This window comes from Callithrix jacchus, chromosome 2, assembly GCF_049354715.1.
Source record: "Callithrix jacchus isolate 240 chromosome 2, calJac240_pri, whole genome shotgun sequence".
In the NCBI taxonomy this organism is placed as follows: Eukaryota; Metazoa; Chordata; class Mammalia; order Primates; family Cebidae; genus Callithrix; species Callithrix jacchus.
Window position 1 is genome coordinate 42,450,249 of NC_133503.1, and position 8,660 is coordinate 42,458,908.

The window sequence follows — 8,660 nt, forward strand, 5'->3', positions numbered from 1 at the left end:
CTACCGGATTTCAAACTATACTACAAGGCTACAGTAATCAAAACAGCATGGTACTGTACCAAAACAGAGATATAGACCAATGGAACAAAACAGAGGCACCGGAGACAACACAACATATCTACAACTATACAATCTTTGATAAACCTGACAAAAACAAGCAATGGGCAAAGGATTCCCTATTTAACAAATGGCGTTGGGAAAACTGGCTAGCCATGTGCAGAAAGCAGAAACTGGACCCCTTCCTGACACCTTACACTAAAATTAACTCCAGATGGATTAAAGACTTTAAACATAAGACCTGGCATGATAAAAACCCTAGAAGGAAATCTAGGCAAAACTATCCAGGACATAGGAGTAGGCAAGGACTTCATGAACAAAACACCAAAAGCATTGATTGGCAACAAAAACCAAAATAGACAAATGGGACCTAATGAAACTCCACAGCTTCTGCACAGCAAAAGAAACAGTCACTAGAGTGAATTGGCAACCAACAGAATGGGAAAAAATGTTTGCAGTTTACCCATCTAACAAAGGGCTGATATCCAGAATTTACAAAGAACTCAAACAGATTTACAGGAAAAAACAAACAAGCCCATTCAAAAGTGGGCAAAGGATATGAACAGACACTTTACGAAAGAAGACATATATGAGGCCAACAATCATATGAAAAAATGCTCATCGTCACTGGTCATCAGAGAGATGCAAATCAAAACCACATTGAGATACCATCTCACGCCAGTTAGAATGGCGATCATTAAAAAATCTGGAGACAACAGATGCTGGAGAGGATGTGGAGAAAAAGGAACACTTTTACACTGTTGGTGGGAGTGTAAATTAGTCCAACCATTGTGGAAGACAGTGTGGCGATTCCTCAAGGCCTTAGAAATAGAAATTCCATTTGACCCAGCAATCCCATTACTGGGTATATACCCAAAGGACTATAAATCATTCTACTATAAGGACACATGTACACGAATGTTCATTGCAGCACTGTTTACAATAGCAAAGACCTGGAATCAACCCAAATGCCCATTGATGATAGACTGGATTGGGAAAATGTGGCACATATACACCATGGAATATTATGCAGCAATCAGAAATGATGAGTTTGTGTCGTTTGTAGGGACATGGATGAATCTGGAGAACGTCATCCTCAGCAAACTGACACAAGAACAGAAAATGAAACACCGCATATTCTCACTCATAGGCGGGTGATGAAAAATGAGAACACATGGACACAGAGAGGGGAGTACTAAACACTGGGGTCTATTGGGGAGAAAAGGGGAGGGCCAGTGGGAGGGGGAGGTGGGGAGGGATAGCCTGGGGAGAAACACCAAATGTGGGTGAAGGGGTGAAAGCAAACAAAACACACTGCCATGTGTGTACCTATGCAACTGTATTGCATGCTCTGCACATGTATCCCCAAACCTAAAATGCAATAAAAAAATAAGAATAAAAAAAAAATATGATCCCTGGCCGGGCATGGTGGCTCATGCCTGTGATACCAGCATTTTGGGAGGCGGAGGTGGGTGGATCATTTGAGGTCAGGAGTTCAGCCTGGCCAACATGGTAAAACCCTGCCACTACTAAAAATGTAAAAATTAGCCAGATGTGGTAGTGTGTGCCTGTAGTCCCAGCTACTCAGGAGACCAAGGCAAGAGAATCATGTGAACCCAGGAGGTGGAGGTTGCAGTGAGCCGAGATTACATGGCTGCACTCCAGCCTGCATGACAGAGTGAGACTCCATCTCAAAACAAACAAACAAACAACAAAACAACCCTTATCTCAAGATCTTTTTTCTTATTTTCACTTGGAAATTTCATGCATAGGTGTTGCCTATTTTGCCTGTTTTTAAAAAATTATTTCCTCAACTTCTTTCAGTATATAGTAACCTATCAGCACCCCTTCTTTCCCACCTCTGATACCTTCAAAGGCCCTGCTGTAATAGAGGAGGAAGATAAAGGCGAAGAGGAGGAGAAAAGTTTTTGTAGGTTTAGAGAAATTAGAAAGTAGAATGTTTGACTTTCAGAGAAACACAGATCATAGTCCCTAGAGTCAGCTAGTCTGGCATAAAATAAGGCTAGAGACTTGGCTTTCAGTGTGGGAACTGAATTCTTTTCTGTTTTACATCAGCAAACTCCTCTGGGGTTGAAACACTTCCTGTCAGTCAGCTCCAAATCAGCCATTCCTCTGGCCCAGACTCATTTCTCCTCTGATTGAAGAGGTAACACAACTTTCTGGAAGCTGTTCTAGAAGTATGCTCAGTAGACAGCCTTCTCAACAAAGAACATTTACGTGAAGTTTGGGTTCAATATATGTGCTAGATTTAAAATATTTTTTCACTGGTTGATGGGTCATTAAGCCTTTTACTCTATGCTAAAAGCTAAGGTCTATTTATATAGATATTTCTTAATTGCAGTGGCAGCTAAGGACATCACAAACTATGTGATGTAATCTAATATCATGGAACAAGGAAAAGAAAATTAACCTTTCACATGATGGCAATATGAAAGGTCTTGCGTGATATAGTGAAAAGATAATGCATCAGGGAAAATGCAGTGTGGTGATTCCAATTAGTGTTATTTTATACTAGCTACATGATATTGGGCAAGTAAGTTACTACTTTTAGAACCTCAATATCCTCATCTGCAAAATGGATGCAATAATTCCTATCTCATGAGTTTCTTGTAAGAGTTGTAGCCATGAAGAAGAAATGACCACTGCATAACAGCAGCATGGCAGGAAGGCAGATGAGGGGTCCTCTAACCTCACCAGTTTCCCATGTTCTGGTCTCCTCCCAGTGCCTACCATTAGCTGAACCCAGCTGGAACCCAGAGGGCTAGAATGCCCATGGGATGTAGTCTATACCAGTGAGCACCACAGGACACAGAGGGAGTGAAGAAGAGTGGAGAGTGGATCTGGAGGACTGAAAAAGTCTAGCATGGAAAGTAAATATGCAATGGAGTGGATGATTACAAGTTCCATGGAGAAAAATAAAGCAGGGTAAGTGGGGTGGAGGACATGGAGCAGACAGGGCATTGCTACTTTACAGGGTATTCAAAGGAGACCTCTGTGAGGAGGTGCATTTGATCAGAGGCCTATAGGAATTCAGAGATTGAGCTGTGTGTTGAACGAAGAACTTTTCAGTCTGAGAAAATAGTTTGTACAAAGCTCCTGAGATAGAACCATGCATGACATACTCAAGGAATTATAAGGAGGCTAGGATGCTGGAGTAGAGCAAGGGGAGAGGGGGAGAGACGAAGGAGAGAGAGCTCATGTGTGGTGTTTAGGCTTTTATGTGATTTTGACGGGAAACCATTGGAAGGTTTTGAGCAGGGAAAAGAACGATTCCGTGTATACTTTAAATCCAAAGCATATTTGTCTAAGCTGACAATAAACTGAAGAGGAGCAACGGAGGGCAAAAGAAGTCCATTTGGAAAGCCATGGCAATAATCCAGGGGAGAGATGATGGCAGCTGGGATTAGGTCACAGTTGAGGATGTGTGAGGAATGACTGGATTCTAGATATGTTTTGAAAGCAAAGAAGACAAGACTTTCTGACGAGTTTGATAAAGATTACGAGAGAAACAGAAGAGTTAGGAAAGACTTTGAGGCATTTAGCATAAGCAGTTAGAAAGATGGGGCTGCCAATGACCAAAATCAAGAAGACTCAAGAACAGGCTTGAGGTACATAAAACGCTCAATAAATGGCCACTGCTCCACCACCATCATTTGTGTTAATACAGATGAAGCATGACTCAAATACCTTCATGCTTCCTTATCAGAAGCTTTTTTCCAGCTTTTAACAATCTGATCATTTGGTTTTCTCTCATTCGTCCAGTCTGATATTTCTTGTTCTTCACATTTCTCATGCTGCCCTAGTTTAGAAACCTGTTCTACCCTTCAAATTTTAAGTGTACATTTTTTTTTTATTTATGTGGACGCCTTACTTTTGACATGCAGAGATGCTTCTCAGCTTTCAAAGTGTAACTCAGATACTATTTAATCCATGGAAATGTTTCTGATTATATCATTGCTGTTCAGCCAACAAGGCTATAAGAAAGATTTATAAATTATAGATGTTTGTAATATTCCTTACCCAAAGGTGAAGATTCTTGTTTGCTGAGCTAGGACCAGGAATTTTCTTTGGCAGGTCAGACATCAAGTAATTGGCAGAGCAAAAAAGAAAAGTATGGAATCCAGAGAGGCTAGACTTATTTATGTAATAAAGAGCAGAGACAGATTGAAGGGCATGTGGAAATGGTTGAGAGAGTATATGAGAGTGGAAATAATTTTTTGGGAGTCAGAGAGAGGATAGAATGGGTGGTTGCGGGGGGAAGAGAGAGAGAGAGAGAGAGAGAGAGAGAGAGGAACAGCCATCATGCTTGTGAGAGCAATAGAAACTGAGAGTACAGAAAAAGAGAATTCTTAAAAAGTATTGCTGATGTTTAAGTATGCATTTCCATGTGTTTTTTTTTTAGCTGAAAATACTGAGTGAAGACTGAATTACTTTCATTTATTTGCAGGACATCTGTCTCTTTAAATAAAACTCTGTAAGTACACTAACCATTTGGAGTCCTAATTTAATATTATTAGGTCATCAGGGTGAGTCTCGGTGAGAAGGTGACATTGTAGATAGTTAAATTTAAAGGTGGTGAGAGAGTAGCTATCCAGTGGACATCTTGGGACAGAGCCTTGGGTAGAGGTAAAGGGCTGTATAAAGACCCTAAGTTGGGAGTATGCCAATGTTTTTCAAAAATATTAAAGAGGACTAGGAGTGGGGTGGCGCCTCAGCATGAGCAAGAAGTGAAGAAGCTGTAGATGAGTTAGAGATGTAATCAGGCCAGATCATATCGATCCCTGGAGGTCATTGTAAAGATTTTGGCTTTTAATCTGAATGGGAAGTCCTCAAAGGTTTGAGTAGAGGGGTGACATGATGTGACTCATGTTCTCAGAGCATCACTCAGATGAATTGAGAATAGACTGAAGTGAGGATAAGGCTAAAAACTAAAAGAACAGTTAAGAGACTATTGTATAAACCCAGTCATCCAGTTGATGATTGCTCAGACCTTAGTGCTAACAGTGGAGTTAATGAAAAGTGGTTGGCTTCTGGACAAATTCGGAAGTAAATCCAGCAGTTTCAATGACAAATTAGTTAGGGAATCTGAAAAAAAGAGGAGAATTGAGGACAACTCCAAGGTTTCGGGTCCTAGTAATTGAAAAGATGTGGATACTGTTAACTGAGACGGGGAGGCTGCTAGTGGAATAGATTTTTGCTGTAGATGATGGGGTTGGTGAGAAGGGGAACATTTGCAGTCTTTTAGGATCAAAATCCATCTCAGATTGGAGATCCCTTAGTAAATATGTATACTAGGCAAATGGACATTTGAATCTGGGGTTTAGGAGAGAGGTCTAAATGGAGATGTAAATAATTTTGGAGTCGTTGACATAATTTTAAATAGTTGGAATTTAAAGCCATGAGACTGGATGAACTTACCAAATGCATGAGTATGGTACAGAAGAAAGAAAATAGGACTAAAGCTGGACTCCAAAGCACTCTAATGATAAGAGGTCAGGCCAAAGTGGAGGAAGCATCATGCCATATATTGCCTTTGCATTCCTTCAGATAATCTGGTGGGACACTGAATACATGGTCAGTACTCAATACTACATGCTGCTTATTTAAAATTCGATACAATGAAAATGAGTTATTCAACAGTCATATAGAATAGCCAGAGATTTCAAATGACTGCCTTGATCCTCTCTGCTTTTTTCTTTCTTTTTATGAGACAGGGTCTTGCTCTATTGCCCAGGGTAGAGTCCAGTAGTGTGAACATAACTCACTGCAGCCTCAAACTCCTGGGCTCAAGTGATCCTCCCACCTCAGCCTCTTGAGTAGGTAGGACTAAAGGTGTGCACCACACCCAGCTAATTTTTAAAATTTTTGGCAGAGCCAGAGTCTCACTATGTTGCCTAGACTAGTCTCAAACTCCTGGCCTCAGTTGATCCTCCCACCCCAGCCTCCCAAAGTGCTGGGATTATAGCCAGGAGGCACTGTGCACAGCTCTCTCTGTCTTTATTGCCTTTCTCCACCTTTTTCTGGTCCTACTTTAACAAAGAAAATGTTTATTACAAATGCAAGTGAGGTCAGAACTGGTTCCATATGCCTTTTGAGTAATACTTTATACCATTAAAAATATAATTGTTTCCATTCTACTTCCTATTGTTCCCATTGGTCCTGGTAAGACTTAAGAGAAATTCAAAGTAGTTTCACCTGACAAAAGATTTGGATAACCTACTGTAAATCATTTCCACTGTGTCCTCCATGGGAGGGGAAAAAAACTAATGCACAAACACCAAAATGATACTTGCAACTATGAGTTAATGAGTACGTACTATGCGCCCAGCACTGGGCTAAGCACTTTCTTAGCACTTAGTGCATTATCTCGCTCAAGTCTTTCCGCTACCAAATGAGGTAGGCAATATTAGAACAGTAATGGACCTCAGGCAGGTCTAAGGGAAAATGGCCCATCTAATATGATAGACACTTAGAAATGTACTAGGATTGTTATATACCCATGATTTGTGTCTGGTGGATGGGCATACACAACCAGCACAGAAGACTCAAGTGGGAAGGTATAAAAACACTCAAGAGAATGACAGAAGCAAGCTTCATACTCTGCGGAATTTTCCCATGGTGGCAGTGGGAGTTGGGCAATTCTTCGGTAACTTTTATGACCTCATAGGGATATGAAGACCTGAGAAGCCAATATCTTCAACTGGGGGCTTCCTGCTTGGTCTCCCATTTTGTAAAATGTGCCCATAATTTATGTTTCCATTTCCAGAAAGGAAGTTTATGTCCTTTAGGTGCTTTTGTTGGCATTTTTTCATCAACCATACCATCACCTTATTGTGACAGCCAAGTAATTTCAATCCCCGTTCTTCTATGAGGAGGCTCAAGGTGCATAAGAAACTTGCTCAAGGTCACACAGGTACTAACTGGGAAGCTTAGTTTGACTCAGGTTTGCATGATCCCAGCGTCCAAGCTCTGAACCTCTGCTTGTATTTTCCCTCTAAAAATGAACTGTGAACTGGGTATATCTTTGCAGATCCTGTAGAATTCTCCAGTTTCTGTCAGTTACCAAATGAACGGAAAAATAACATGAGCCATTTTCACCCTCAAGACAGAGTGAATTAACAATGTTCTTGTCTGCTCAATGTGCTCGTCATACCTGTTCCATAAAGATGAGCATCACATGGGATCACAGGTAAAGAACCTCTACAGACTTTGGAAGTCGGCACACTGTCAGTGCAGATACTGCTTAGCCCGAGGCCTGATGGCTGGGCTGATTTTCTTCTTTCCAATCGGAGGTCTCTGCCGCAAACATGCTCCGCCACATCTTAGGTCAGGCCAAGAAGCATCCGAGCTTGATCTCCCTCTTTGTATTTATTGGAGCTGGAGGTGGTGGAGCAGCCCTGTATCTCTTGCGTTTGGCATTGTTCAATCCAGATGTTTGTTGGGACAAAAAGAATAACCCAGAGCCCTGGAACAAACTGGGTCCCAATGATCAATACAAGTTCTACTCAGTGAATGTGGATTACAGCAAACTGAAGGAAGAACGTCCAGATTTCTAAATGGAATGTAAAGCTGCTTTAAAATGAAGGTCTTCCAGAAGCCATCCACACAATTTTCCACTGAACCAGGAAATATTTCTTCTCTAAATGCATGAAATCATGTTAATGTAATCTATTGGTGATTACACTGATTAATAAATAACTGAAACTTGGAAAAAAAAAAAAGAACCTCTACAGTTATTGGTGGGGAAGCGAGACATAGGAGTTGCTATGTCTGACTGCTAAGATTTTATAAGTATTCAAATTTAGAAAAGATGTAGGTAGAGAGAAATGGGGATTTCCTACTTATAGGAGAAAGAACATATGTAGAGGCAGGAAGAATATGTAGTGTCGTCAAAAAAAGCGAATGATCCCCTACTTATAGGTTTATGCTCAAAGAAGCAGCTACCCGGGTAGCATGATTAACCCCTTCATGAAGTGAGGGCATTGATGCAAATGACAAAAGAAGAGCAATGGCAAACAGGGCTGAGAGTTAGATTGTGGTCACATCCCACAGGACCTTGAATGTTAGGCTGAGGGCTGTAGTGTTCCCAGGCGGGTGGTGGGGCATCAGTAAGACAGTAAGTACCTGAATGATATGATCAGTATTGTTCTGTAATCATAACATACAGAATGGATCCAGATTGGGAAAGAGGAGGTGACCAGGAAGACCAATGGGAAGGCTGTTACCATATTTCGTATGGACTTATACAATGTTGGGATAAAATTTTGCATAGTAGGTAATTGGAAAATGACTACTGAGGAGCGGATCACCTTTATGCCCATAAATATAAATGTCCCAAATTGAAACATGCTAAGGAAATTATGTAATATTCTATAACATAGAATACAATTTTATTTAATTTGAAAGTTATAAAATTATAACTTCTTTCCTCTACGGCATACATAAAGTGGAATCTAGTGGTTTTCATACATAAAGTGGAATCTAGTGGTTTTCCTCTACTTCAGAATCATGTTGAACATATCACTGGTCCTAGAAGCTGTCACTACGAAATCTTACCCTGTAGAGCTCAGTGTCCCTTTTAA

The 8,660-nt window shown here is 40.7% G+C and overlaps 1 pseudogene; it reads left to right on the forward strand.

Annotated features, from left to right (window-relative positions):
- The first annotated feature begins 7,370 nt into the window (after window positions 1-7,370).
- Window positions 7,371-7,802, forward strand: LOC100401826 (NADH dehydrogenase (ubiquinone) 1 alpha subcomplex, 4, 9kDa pseudogene; annotated as a pseudogene).
- The last annotated feature ends 858 nt before the right edge of the window (window positions 7,803-8,660 follow it).